The sequence below is a fragment of the Miniopterus schreibersii genome (genome assembly GCF_964146895.1).
Source record: "Miniopterus schreibersii genome assembly, chromosome: 11".
Taxonomy (NCBI): Eukaryota; Metazoa; Chordata; class Mammalia; order Chiroptera; family Miniopteridae; genus Miniopterus; species Miniopterus schreibersii.
This window is the reverse complement of record NC_138111.1, coordinates 66,986,822-67,000,234: the sequence shown is the minus strand read 5'-3', so window position 1 is coordinate 67,000,234 and position 13,413 is coordinate 66,986,822. Positions and strand designations below refer to the sequence as shown.

The 13,413-nt window shown below is 39.8% G+C and overlaps 1 protein-coding gene across 1 annotated transcript in view; it reads left to right on the top strand.

The window, feature by feature from the left end:
• The window catches only part of ZNF169 (zinc finger protein 169), a 122,509-nt gene that overhangs the window by 28,749 nt on the left and 80,347 nt on the right, over positions 1–13,413 (top strand). The window contains exon 2 of the mRNA XM_081150571.1: positions 1,616–1,694. The gene's annotated coding sequence lies outside the window, so the exon portion shown is untranslated. The remainder of the gene's footprint in view (positions 1–1,615; positions 1,695–13,413) is intronic.

Below are 13,413 nucleotides of genomic sequence, written 5' to 3'. Positions count from 1 at the left end.
TTTGCATTGAATGTGAATAGATCAAGTTGAGAAGAACTGACATCTTCATATCAAGCTTCTCTATCCATAATATGGACTATTGAGATCTTCTTTGGTTTCTTTCAGCAGAGATCTGTAGTTTCCCTCATATAGATATTATGAAATTTTTAAAAAAGATTTATACCTAAGAATTTTACTTTACTAGGAGCTAATATAAATCTTGCAGTAGTTTTAATTTCAAAATCCATTTGTTCTTGGCTGGTATATAGGAAAGCAGTTGACTTTTGTACATTAACCTTGTATCCACAGCCTCAATGTAATCATGTTAGTTCCAGAAAGTCCTTGTTGATTCCTTGGGGTTTTCTACCTAGATAGTTAGATCATCTGCAGACAAAGACAGTTTTATTTCTTCTTCCCCAATATGTATTTCTTTTATTTCCTTTCTTGTCTTCTTACATTAGCTAGGAATTCCAGTATGATATTGAATAGGAGTGCTGAGAGAGGACATCCTTGCCTTGTTTCTGATCTTAGCAGGACAGCGTTGAGTTTCTCATCATTAAATACGATGTTAGCTGTAGAATTTGCACTCTTTATTTAAGCATAGCCACAATTATTTCCAGAGGGTATCAGTTTAGCACATTCTTACCCTAAACCAAATAAAATTGATATTGTTTAATGCCATCTAATATCTAGTAAGTGTTCGATTGATATGTCTCCTAAGTCTCCCTTGATTCCATAAGAGTATTTGCATGCTCTAGCTCATGCTCCCTTTCTCTCCCTTATCAACTCTCTCCATTAACTTGTTGAAGGCTTTACTTTTTAAGAAAATTACAAATATGTCAATTCACCCCTCAGTATTTCAACTGCATTTCTTGACTCATTTTTCTCTGTACTAGAATATCAAGATCACACTGAATAATATTCACAATAATTCTCTAACATCATTTAACACCTAGTTCATTTTGAACTGACATTCAGAGTCCCCAAAATGTTCATTTATGCAAACAAGGCCTGTAGATGACATCTGAAGAATGGTTTCTCTCTTAAGTAGCTTTGCATTAAGAAAAATCTCCCCTGTTAAAAGTTTCTTTATGAAATTTACTTGCTGAAGATCTGGGCCATTTGCTGACTACACATTCTTAAATTTCAAGATACATTTCAATTCTTGGGAACCTAGTCTTTGATATGTAAGTGGAGGGGAGGTTGAAATAAGGTTATGGCTTCCACCCTGCTTCAAGTCTCTCCCAACACTCTGTGCTTTGACTTTCCTGGGCCTTGTCCTTTGGCCTCAGGGCAGATGTGGATGGGGAACTTCTGTTTTCACTATGTTAGGTCACTTTATTTCTCAATATGAATGCTCACCTGTGGACACTCTGAGGCCCTTTACTCTTTATCGAGTCCACGCAGTGACAAAGTCTCACCAGCTGCTGGGGGCTTCATTTCCCAAACAGGCACTGGGGTTAAGCCTCCTGCTGGAACAGCTCTAGGGGCTTTATTTACAGGACGTTGGTTAAGGATGAGCTACTGCGATGCTCTACAATCTGCCTTCCGTACCACCCCTCACTCCTGCTGAACTGGGATGCTACCTGGAGGGGTAGCCTCCTAAGTACCCCCCATGTCTCTTCTCTTCCCCCAGCTCTGTCTGTACAACATGACTCTTCTCTTGGATGAGCACGAGGAATATGGCTCCAGGGCTCCTGACAACCAGGGATGAGGTGAGTCCTGAAATTCCTTTCTAGCTCTTGCAGGATGCACCCATTGCATTGTCTTGTCCTAACACCTTGCTGGTATTAGGCCGTACCTAGCCTGACCTTGGAGGTGGGGCCCATCTTACCTGGAGCCTTTTCTTGGACTCCTCTGCTTCATTCACAACTCAGGCATTCACCAAGTAGGAAACTTTGATTGAAGTTAAGTTAAAAATAGTGGATATTCGTGCTTATGTGCCTAGCAATATCCAGGGCCCAATAAAGTGGAAGAAAGCTTTTGAGGGAGGAACTGACTGTGCTCCCTGACAACGCCCTAATGGACTACGCAAGGTGAAGAGCTGAGGGAAGGCATTTCTGTTGAAATGGGGCAGGAACCATAGTGTGTCTCAGAGTCTGGGTGACTGACAGTCTGTCCTTCACCATATGGGAAGCGTGGAGCTGCCAGTGGCCTTTGGTCACATCAGTTTTCTCTGTGTAGAGGTTAAGGTGCTGAACTGCTGTCGCTTGTGACTCATGGGTAGATTTAGTTTGGCTGGACCCATGCTTTATATTTATATTGGAAGATTACATCTAAAGGTCTGGATTTCCAACTTCTCTGAGAACAGAGTCCTACATCTACACTCCTGGTGGATGACTTGTGGCTGGAGCCAAACAGTGTCTCCACAGTGTAGTCACACTGCTTTCGCCCCAAGGCTGAGGCGCCTGCTACACTCACTCTTTATTTGCCTGGCCCTTGAAGGTTGTGCCTTCACCCCCTCTGAGCCTGGGTGGAGAAAGTTCAGGTAGGAAATAAATAGTAACTGAATGAATATATGTCCTAACAGAAAGATTTTCTAATCTAAGACGGCAACATGGGAACTTGTCATAACCAAATGGAGTTAACATTTACTGACCACCTAAATAGTTGCCGCTGGGGAACTTCTATGCTGGTTGTGTCCATTATACAACATAGTGTCAACTGTGCTAATTCAGATTTGTATTCCCTGTTCTATAAATATATCAAAAGATTTTTTTTTTTTTGCAAGAAAATCTGAACTTGATGTTAATACTGGGCTCATATGGTAGCTATTTGCCTATTACTGTGTAAGTTAAAAATGTCTATGGTTTTGATGTTATCCAACATCACTGAGAAGCTGTGTGTCCCTCAACTGTTAAACATTTTATACCTGTGGATAAATGTGTATGTAGTGCATATAATTCAGAATGTTCCCTATCATAACAGGCAAACTTTTCTTTTGTACGTTTCACTTTCCCACTTCTGGTGTTAATAAAGAAGCATTCTTGGCCAGACTGGAATGCTCTACCAGCTTACTTTTCCCGTCCCTACTCTGCCACTTCCTGTGGGACCCTTAGCATACCCTGAACTGAATCCTGTCTATGACCAACATCTCTCGATAAACAATTTTTCCTTTGATTCACTTCCTTGTGAAAGATAGATGCCAGGTATGAGCATCTGAGTGGGTTAGTTTTTTAAGGTGAAGTTTCCATACCTGTAAGAGTGTCAGACATTCAATATACTTGTTTCATAAAGAGACCACTATATTAACTAATTTTGAAAGAATGAAGGAACAAAGGGGTTTGTTTTGCTGTTTGTTATTTGAGGCACACAAATTACATATGTTAGGACTCTTTAAATTGCATTTCCAGGTACTTTATATGTGTCAGATCTCAATTATATAGAATATTCTGGCCGACATATACAACATGACACTTAGCCAATTCTGTTTATAGCTTTTTCCTGAAAGGAGAAATTGGAATAATGTATTTCTATCAACAGTCCCTTCAGATGTTTCTAACATGCACTTCAAAACTCTTCCAGTCTCTACCCATCACAGAATTTCAAAGCTACTTCCACACTTTTAGGTGTTTGTTATAGTAGCGCCCCACTCTCAGAACCAAAATCTGAATTAGTCTGCTGGGGCTGCCATAAAAAAATACCTAACTTATGGCTTAAACAACAGAAATTAATTTCTCATAGTTCTCGAGCCTGATAAGTCTAGGATCAAGGTGCCAGCTGACTCGGTTCCTGGTGAGGGCTCTCTTCCTGGCTTGCAGATGGCTGTCTTCTCCTTACGTGCTCATGTGGCAGAGAGAGTGGCTATAAGCTCTGGTGTCTTCTTTTTTCTTGTAAGGCTCCAGCCTATTGTATCAGGGCCCCACCTTTATGACCTCATTTAACCTTCCTTCCTTGGAGGCCATATTGTTATTGGAGTAATTGGGTGTCCTGTTCCCCACTGGGGGCTTAGGGTGGAGTTCTTATGATATCTCGAGGAAAAAAAAATTCCTGGGTCTTGCCTAGAAAAATGAGTGATTTTTATTTGCATTGATATACAATCCTCGGTTTCCAAAGACCAATTTTCCTTAGTCCAGTTACAGAAGAAGTGTAGCTGGGATTGGAGTAGAGCTAGATGCAGAGTCAGAGTCCAGAGTTTTCTTTCCATGTTGGAACTGGGTCCAGTTCAGCACCAGGCTAGCAGCAGTCCATTAGTTTATTGTGTGTGTGGGTCCACGTGGCTGTGGGCCATGTGGGTTAATATAGGAAAGCATACCCCAAGCATAAGAGGAATCAAGACAGCAAACTACTTTGTTTAGGGGATCAAATATCCCAAATATTGTGCCCTTGCAGTGGCCATGCCCGTTCCGGGTGGCCAGTGACCTGTTCCCAGGTGTGACTGAGAGGCAAGTACCTTCCCGACATCACCCCATCTTTACTGGGCAAGCATCTATTCTCCCCTTGTCCAGTCCCTTCCCTTAGTGATTTGTGAGGAATAGACTGGCGGTTCCCTGGGGAGGGTAAAGCTTTAGCTTCCTGGTGAAGCTGCCCAAATGGCATGCCTATAATGTTTGGCCTTCCCTTTTGCTCCATTCGTCTTATTAATAACTAGGTTAATAAAAATGGTATCAATATCTCCAAATATAGACACATTTGTGGGTTAGGACTTAACATGAATTTTCAGAGGACACGGTTCAGCCCATACCACCCCATAAATCTCGTGAATGTGGAAAAGCCTTTAGTTGAAATTTACAAGCATCAGAGAGTCCACAAGCCAAAATTCAAGGGGGTAGAGAAAACCCTGTAAATACAGTGAATGTGAAGCTCTGGATTTAAAATCAACATGCAAAAGTTCATTGTATTTCTGTATATTTCCAGTGAACTATCCTAACAAAAATTTTTTTAATTCCACTTAATAGCATCAAAAAGAATAAAATGCTCAGCAGTGAATTTAACCATTGAAGCAAAAGACTTGCTCACCCAAACTACAAAGCATTCCTGCAATGACAGATGACCTAAATAAATGGGAAGACTTCCCATGCTTATGGATTGGAAGACTTAATATTGCTAAGGTGACTGTAGCAGTGAAAGGGATCTACAGATTCATTCCAATCCCTATCAAAATCTTGTGTATATGTTGCAGGTCTAGAAAAACCTGTCCTAAAATTCATTTGGAATCTCACAGGACCCTGAATATCCAAAACCAGTTTAAATAGAAAAAGAACAACTGGAGGATTCACACTGCCTGATTTCAATTCTTAAGACCAAGGTAAAAACAGTGAGAAAATGGTTGTATTGCCCTAAGGATAAAAATATAGATCGCAGAATAGAATTGAGAGCTCAGAAAAAATAATCCTCACATATGTGGTCAGTTGGTTTTTGGCAAGGGTGCCAAGTCCATTCAGTTGGAAAAAGACCATCTATACAAGTGGTGTTTGGACCACTGGATATCCACAGCTAAAAGAACACACTTAAGATAATGAAACATTAGAAAGCCTCTGCAAAGAAACAAGTTATGGTGAATAATTATATGGAAAGTTCAGAACTGAAAAATACTTACCTGAAGGAAAAGCTCAGGAGATGAGCTTACTAGCAGATTCGAGGTAACAGAAATGAATGAACTAAAGGATAGAACAATATAAATTACTCAATCTGTACAACTGGGAGAAAATATACTGGGGAGAAAATGAACAGTCTTGAGGACTGTGGGAGTAGAGCAAAATATCTAGCAGTTGTGCCTCTATAGTTCTGGAGAAGTGAAGGACGACAAAGTATAAGAAGAATAAATTTCTATCACCCATACTTTTATGTGTAATAAGTGTTTTGTTTTATTTAGTTGAAGTTGTTGTATTTGATATTGTTTGGGGTGATTGGTTGCCTCCCATATGCTCCCTGACCATGGCCAGGAATTGAGCCTGTAACCAAGGTATGTGCCCATGGCTGGAATTGAACCTGAGACCCTTCATTCCACAGGCTGACACTCTAATCACTCAGCCAATCTGGCTAGGGCTAACCAGATTTTGTTTTGTTTTGCTTTTTTGAGGAATCTCTTGATTTTTATTAGCAAATATCTACCATAGAAACACTGAGTAACAACAGCAACAAAAACAAAACATTAGGGGGAAAAATCCCTGGATAGACAGCATAACATAGGTTAAAAACATGGACTCTGGAGCTGAATAATCTCAGTGCCACTCCTTACTAGCTGTGTCCTTAGGTTGGTTTCTCAACATCTCTGCCTCCGTTTCTCTGTTTGCAAAACTGGGATAATAATGGCACCTACCTCATAGAACTAAGGGGATTGATCAGGTTAGTAATTGAAAAGCATGTGGTAAGTGCTGTATGTGTTTGTAAAACTTAAAAAAAAATTTTAATTAACTGAGTTAATTTATCCATGGGTCTTTCCAGTCCTTATCCATATACATTTTTAGATGTAATAGTAGATATGTATATACAACTCTGCTCCTTGTTATTCCTTCAGGTTATGTTTTCTGATGCAGTGTCCATAATTGTAACTTATGGTGATTGCCTAAAACAAATCACAAACAAATGTCCAAAAATGCAGTAATGAGTAAACCATGAACACTGACACACTGCATTAGTATTGTCACCTTTTGTCCCAACAACATAAGTCTCATACTTCTAGGCAATAACCTTTCCACTATTAGTGATCTCATTTAGTGATCTTTTCTAAGGTTAATCTTGATCAATAGTAAATGTCCCATTCAATATTATTTTTTCTTAAATTCAGACTTAGTATTCCATATTCTATTCCTTAAAGGGTACCCAAACCCTTCCCCTTATAAAATCAAAGTCTGTGTTTCCATAATTATGCACAGAATGTTACTGTAAAACTTCCCATCCAATACTACAGCTTGATGCAAAACAGTGTATTATCAGCTGAAACACATTTCCTAGCACAAGGTTTTTCCCTTACCAGTGCGCTCTGATCCACAATTATTTGAGATCTCTTACTAAAATTTGTCTCATTCTCTACCTTGAAGTTTCTCAAGCAGGATTCCTGGTGGACCATAAGAGGAGTTTGTAGTTTTCTTTGCTTTAATTATCTAAAGTTAAATAAGGGCTATATAACTGCTAACCTTTCCTCCATTGTTTTCATTTATTCGTTTCTTCTAAGAAGGTATTTTGTATTGAGTAGTAAGGGGAAGTTTTACTGAACTCTTACTAAAAATCAACCCCTCCTGATTATACTTACAGGGCTTTTTCAATGTGTTATCAAATGTACAATGAAAGAAAACTTCTCATCAGTTCAGTTCACAGACTTTCTCTTCACTGTAACTCCTCTGGTATTGAAGAGGAGCTGAGTGGCCATTATAGGATTTTCTACAGTCATTGCATATAAAGCAGTTCTCTCCACTGTGCATGCTCTGATGAATAATAAGAGAATTCTTACAGAAATCCTTCCCAAATGATTACATTTATAGGGTTTTTCTCCAGTATGGTTTCTCAGATGTACAATAAGGGAAGAATTCTCATTAAATGCTTTTCCACATTCATTACATCTATACGGTTTCTTTCCAGTGTGAGTTCTCTGGTGAGCAGTCAGGTGAGAGCTACAGTTAAAGGATCTTTCACACTGATTACACTTATTGGGCTTCTCACCCATGTGAATTCTCCAATGAGCAATAATGTGACAGCTCTGGCTGAAGGATTTCCCACATTTATTGCACTCATAGGGCTTTTCTCCAGTGTGGGTCCTTTGATCATGAGCCATCTGGCTACAGGATTTCCATATTTATTATATTTATAGGGCTTAATGCCAGAATGAGTTCATGTTTAGTGAGAAATGAACATTCTCTGAATATTTTGCCGCATTCCTGACAGTTACAGGGTTTCTCTCCCATGTGAGTTCTCTGATGGGCAATAAGGTGAGAGCTCCAGCTGAAGGATTTTCCACATTCAGTACATTTATATGGTTTTGCTCCAAAGTGAGTTCTTTCATGTTTGCTAAGAGCTGATTAATTCCTAGAAACTTTTTCACATTCGTCACATTTAAAGGGCTTTTCTCCAGTATGCATTGTCATGTGGGCAATAAGATGGGAGTTCCAGCTGAAAGATATCCCACATTCAGTACATTCAAAAAGTTTCTCTCCAGTCTGAGTTCTCTGATGTCCAATAAGATGGGAGTTCCAGTTGACTTTCCACATTCATTACATACGTAAGGCTTCTCTCTTGTATGAGTTCTCGTATGCACAATAAGATGAGAATTCCAGCTGAAGGCTTTTCCACATTATTGCATTCATAGAGTTTTATTCCGGTGTGAGACCATTCATGTTTAGTAAGGCTGAACACCTAAAAACTTTCCCACATTTATCACATTCATAGAATTTCTCTCCAGCATGAGTTTTCTTATGTTGGCTAAGGTAAGAACTCCAGATGAAAGACGTTCCACATTCATTGTATTCATAGGGTTTTTCTGCATTGTAAGTGCTTATATGTTGAGTGGGCAATGAGTCATACCCAAAGACTTTGTCCCATTCATTGTATTTATATACGTTTTCTACAGTGCCAATTTTTTGATGCTCCGTAAAGAATGAGAAGTAAAAGATATTCTCATATTCTTTGTAACTATACTGGTTTTCTCCAATATGAGGTCTTGGATGTTCAATAAATGATGGGCTCTGGTTAAAGATTTGATGGCATTCCTTATATTCATAGAGTTTTCCTTCTGTATGCATTCCCTTATAATCACCAAAAGCAGTACATGATTGAAAGATTTAACAGCATCAGAACATTTGTAAAGGTTATCTCCAGTTTGCACCCTTGTAGGGTGAATAGGTTGCATGGACTGGTAGAAGGCTGTGTCATAATCATTTTCACAGGTAATCTTATCTGTATACATTATGGCCGGGTTATACCTCCAACTTTTAGCATTTGTATCAGGATTATAGTCATGTTCTAGCTGAGAAACTCTCTGAGGTGGAATAATGTTTAAGCTCTGGATACACTCTGCCCCAAGTTCACAGAACTCAGAGCCTCTTTGAGAGAGTACTTGCTTTTGCATGAAGACCATCTGCCTCCTAGCTGTACTCCAGTTCACATGGTGCATTTGTAATTGTTCTTCACATCCCAGAATTTCTAACCTGGAGAACCAAGGATTATCCCACACTTACTGTTCCAACTTTATGCTATGGGATTTTTCTTCCTCAAAAATGCTATGTGTTGAGATCAACGCTTTGCTTTCAGGATTTCTCACCATTTCCAGACAGGTGCTCTGAGGACATGCATGCTCCACCAACCATGGCTCTCCTCCTCGCTCCAGCAGGGAGATTACCTTGGGTTTGGTGATCTGATTCCCCACAGAGAGCAGGTGCCTGAAAGTCTCCAGCATCACGTCACAGTACAGGGTCCTCTGAACAGGATCCAGCTGACCCCACTCTTCCTGGGTGAAGTCCACAGCCATGTCCTGGAAGGTCACTGGTTCCTCCTGAGGCATCAGCTGGATCCTGCTCCTCCAGGGCTCGGGACCTCCCCGAGCACCTTGAGCCTCTGGCCCAAACCACTTGCGCAGCACCAGGCAGGCTGTGAGGCCTCAGGAGCTGAGTGAAGAGCTCTGGGAGCTCCTTAGGACAGGGGTCAAACTTGTCCTTGCTCCCCTCTCAGCAAGGACAACACTCACCAGAGAACGTCAGCCTGAATCTACACTGGACCTGGGCTGTTGGGAGCTTGGCAGCCATGCTCCCCACCTCAGGAGTCTCCTCCCCATGCCAGGCAGAGTCCTGGTTCTTTGGGTCCAGTCCCTGGCCATAACAAGCACTGCTTGGAGAGGCCACACCACCATAGCCAATGTGGCCAATGAGAACACAGGCTCTTGACTCACTCCAGGAGGCCCACAGGTCAATAGCTGCTGTCTCCCAGGGCTGATTGGTAAGACACCTGGTGCCAGCCACTCATTATGGTGGTTAGTAGTCTTCAACATAAGCTCATCTACAAGCTAGCTGACTGTGTTAAGGCCTTTGACTGCCATAGCTGAATCCAAGCATACCCCCCAAAATTAAAAAATTCCAAGGGCATGGCACCACAGTTATGCTGTGGCATGGGCTGACTAGTCATTATCCCACTGACATGTCTTATTTAAGGGAAAAAGGTGGGTGATTTTAGGTGAGATGGCCCTGAAGTAAGAACCGGACACCATTTACGGCCCAGTTTAGAGACCCCCACATGTAATGGGCCTGGGTGAGAAGAGGGACACGTGTTGGGTGGGTTGCTGGTTTCTTGGAAGTAGGTAGTTAAGAAATGAAAATGGCTGTGATATGCCTATTGGCTGGAATTGATTTGACTTAATGGTGTACAGATAATTTTATGTACTATTCTAATCAAACATGTTGTGAATATTCATGTAGTTGAGCATTTTATGTTTGGTAATCTATGTATTATGTAAATAAATATGTTAATGTACTTATATGCATGGGGTAAATAATTTAATGAACGATTATACATGTAATGCATGTAATATGCAGCATACAACTTAGTGCACAATTATACATAGGCCAGTTGAGACAATACATGGGCAGAAAATAGAATTTATGGTTTTAAAAAATTTAATACAGATGAAGCACATTAACTTTATTGGTTTACATGATAAGTTGCATTCGAGGGTAGATGGTCAAGGAGTAGTTTAAGTGGAATTTCATCTTTGGGTGCCAGCGGTGAGACTCACGCTTCTTCCTTGAGTCTTTGGGGGAACTGTTCTTCCCCTTCTCTGGTTTACAAGACCAAGATAATAAATATACTACATAGACTCTTCATTTTAGTGAATGATTTTCTATGAGGCTAGTTAATGGTATTAAGAATAGGATAGTGAGCCTGGTTGGCTTGGCTCAGCAGTTGAGCATCTACCTACGATCCAGGAGGTAAAGGTTCAATTCTCAGTCAGAGTACATGCCTGAGTTGTGGGCTCGATCCCCAGCAGGGTACATGTAGGAGGCAGCTGATCAATGACTCTCTCTCATCATTGATGTTTCTCTCTCTCTCTCCCTTCCTCTTTCTGAAATCAATAAAAATATATTTTAAAAAATTAAGATAGTGTAGAAATATAGGATTGATGCTAACTGGCCAATAATAATATATGAGTGTTCTGGTTGGACTCCAATTCATGTTAAAGTTAACAAATTGGCTGCTGGTAGTCAAAATAAGCATTGGCTGAGTGGATGGAAGTTCTACTATGCTGTTTAGAGGTGTGGAGTAATGGGATAATAGCTAAAATTAGGATTGAGAGAATGAGAGCTAGTATGCCTCCTAACTTATTTGGAATTGGACATAAGATTGCATAGGCTAATAGAATATATCATTCTGGCTTAATGTGTGCAGGGGTACTGAGTGGATTTGCTGGAGTGTAGTTATCAGGGTCTCCTAGAAGACCAGAGGAGGATAACACTAATGCAAGGAGTGTTAGCATATAAGTAAAAATCCTAGAATATCTTTGATTGTGTAGTATGGGTAGAAGGAGATTATATCTATATAGCATGGAATTCCTGTTGGGTTATTAGATTCTACTTCATGTAAGAATAGAAGGTGAACTATTACTGTGGTTGAAATAATAAATGGAAGTAAGAAGTGAAAAGTGAAAAACCAGGTAAGGGTGGCCTTATCTAGTGAAAACCCCCCTCAAATTCACTCTAGGAGGTCTGTTCCCATGTAGGGAATTGTGGAGAGTAGATTTGTAATTACCGTTGCCCCTCAAAAGGATATTTGTCTTCACAGTAGTACATAGCCTATAAATGCTGTTGCCATTACAGCGAACAGTAAAATAATTCCAATGTCTCTCTGAAAGTATAGGATCCATGGTAGAGTCCTCATCCTATATGTAGATAAAGACATAAAAAAACATAAAAAATATAGAAGCTCCATTTGCACATAAACAGCGGAGGAGTCCACCATAAGTTACATCTTAACAAATACAGGTTACAGAGTTCAGTGTGGTGGCCGTATCAAATGAGTAGTGTAGAGCTCGGAACAGTCCAATTAGATTTGAACAGGTAGGCGTGCTCCTAAGAGGGCACCAAGGTTTCATCAGGAAGAGATGTTTGGTGGGGCTGGGAGGCCAATTAATGAGCTACTAATAATCTTAGCCGGGTGGGTGTTTTTCAAATGTTGGTCATTACTGTTCTTGTGGTTGAAATACCATAGTGATTTTTCATATCGTTGGTTGTGGATAGAATCCATGTGAGAATAATGATAACATATATTGTATTTATTTTAAGTACTATTTTTGTGGTTGGTTTTGTAGGATTTTGAAACCTGTGCCAATTTATGGGGGACTTGGGTTGTGGGGAGTGGGGTTGTGGTATTGTAATAAATTTTGATGGCTCTTTCTTAGATCTGATGGTGTTTTTAATTTACTTGGGAGGAATGGCTGTGGTTTTTAGCTATACAACTACAATGGCTACTGAACAGTATCCTGAGGTATGAGTTTCTAATAACACCATTCTAGGGTCTCTCCTAATTGCTTTGGCCATAGAGTTTGTGTTAATTCTAGATGTATTGAAAGACGAAGAGGTGGAAATAGTTTTTATGTTCAATAGAATAAGGATTGAGTTATTATGGCAATGGTGAGTCTGAGTTTTTTAATAAAGAAGCTACAGGTATTGCTGCTTTATGTAGTTATGGTACTTGATTAGTAGTGGTTACTGGCTGATCTTTGATAATTGGTGTTGTAGTTATTAAAGGGACTACTCATGGAAACTAAATATAATTAGGCTTAGGGTCAGAGTAATTTGGAATGAGAGAAAATATATTTTGATTAGACCTTTTGGTCAGATACTAATGTCGAAGTGTTTAATTGAAAATAAGACAAAAATAGCCCCGGCCAGCATGGCTCAGTGGTTGAGCATCCACCTAGGATCCAGGGGATCTCAGGTTTCGGGCTCCATCCCCAGCAGGGGGCGTGCAGGAGGCAACCAATCAATGACTCTCATCATTGATGTTTCTATCTCTCCCTTTCTCTCTCTGAAATCTATAAAGATTTTTTTTTAAAAAAGAAAAGACAAAAGTAAACAAACAAAAAGACAATAAGAGATCTATTTTGGCAATTCGTTTTCTCGTCAAACTAGGTCTAATAAAAGAGATGCTGATTTTTGGCTTGCTGTTAAATTCATGTAGACAGTGAGTGATAGTTGAGAAATACCCAAGAAGAATTAGAGAATTTGAATGTGGTTGAAGGATAATTGAATTTTAGGTTTTGTGTTGTGATGTTAAGTTCAAAGGTTATAACAAACCCTACCACAGTTACAATCAAAGTTGCTAGTTTTAGATAAGGAGGTATGGTTATTTATGGGATGGTTGTGGGAGTAATATTATTGGAGATTAAAAATCCAGCAAAGATGCTCCCAGTTAAGAGAGGTTAATGGATTTATTAATAAGGAGTTGTTTTCATTAATGAAAATTAACATAAGAAAGCGAAGCTGTCCTAGTAGTGTGAAGAAAATAATTCAG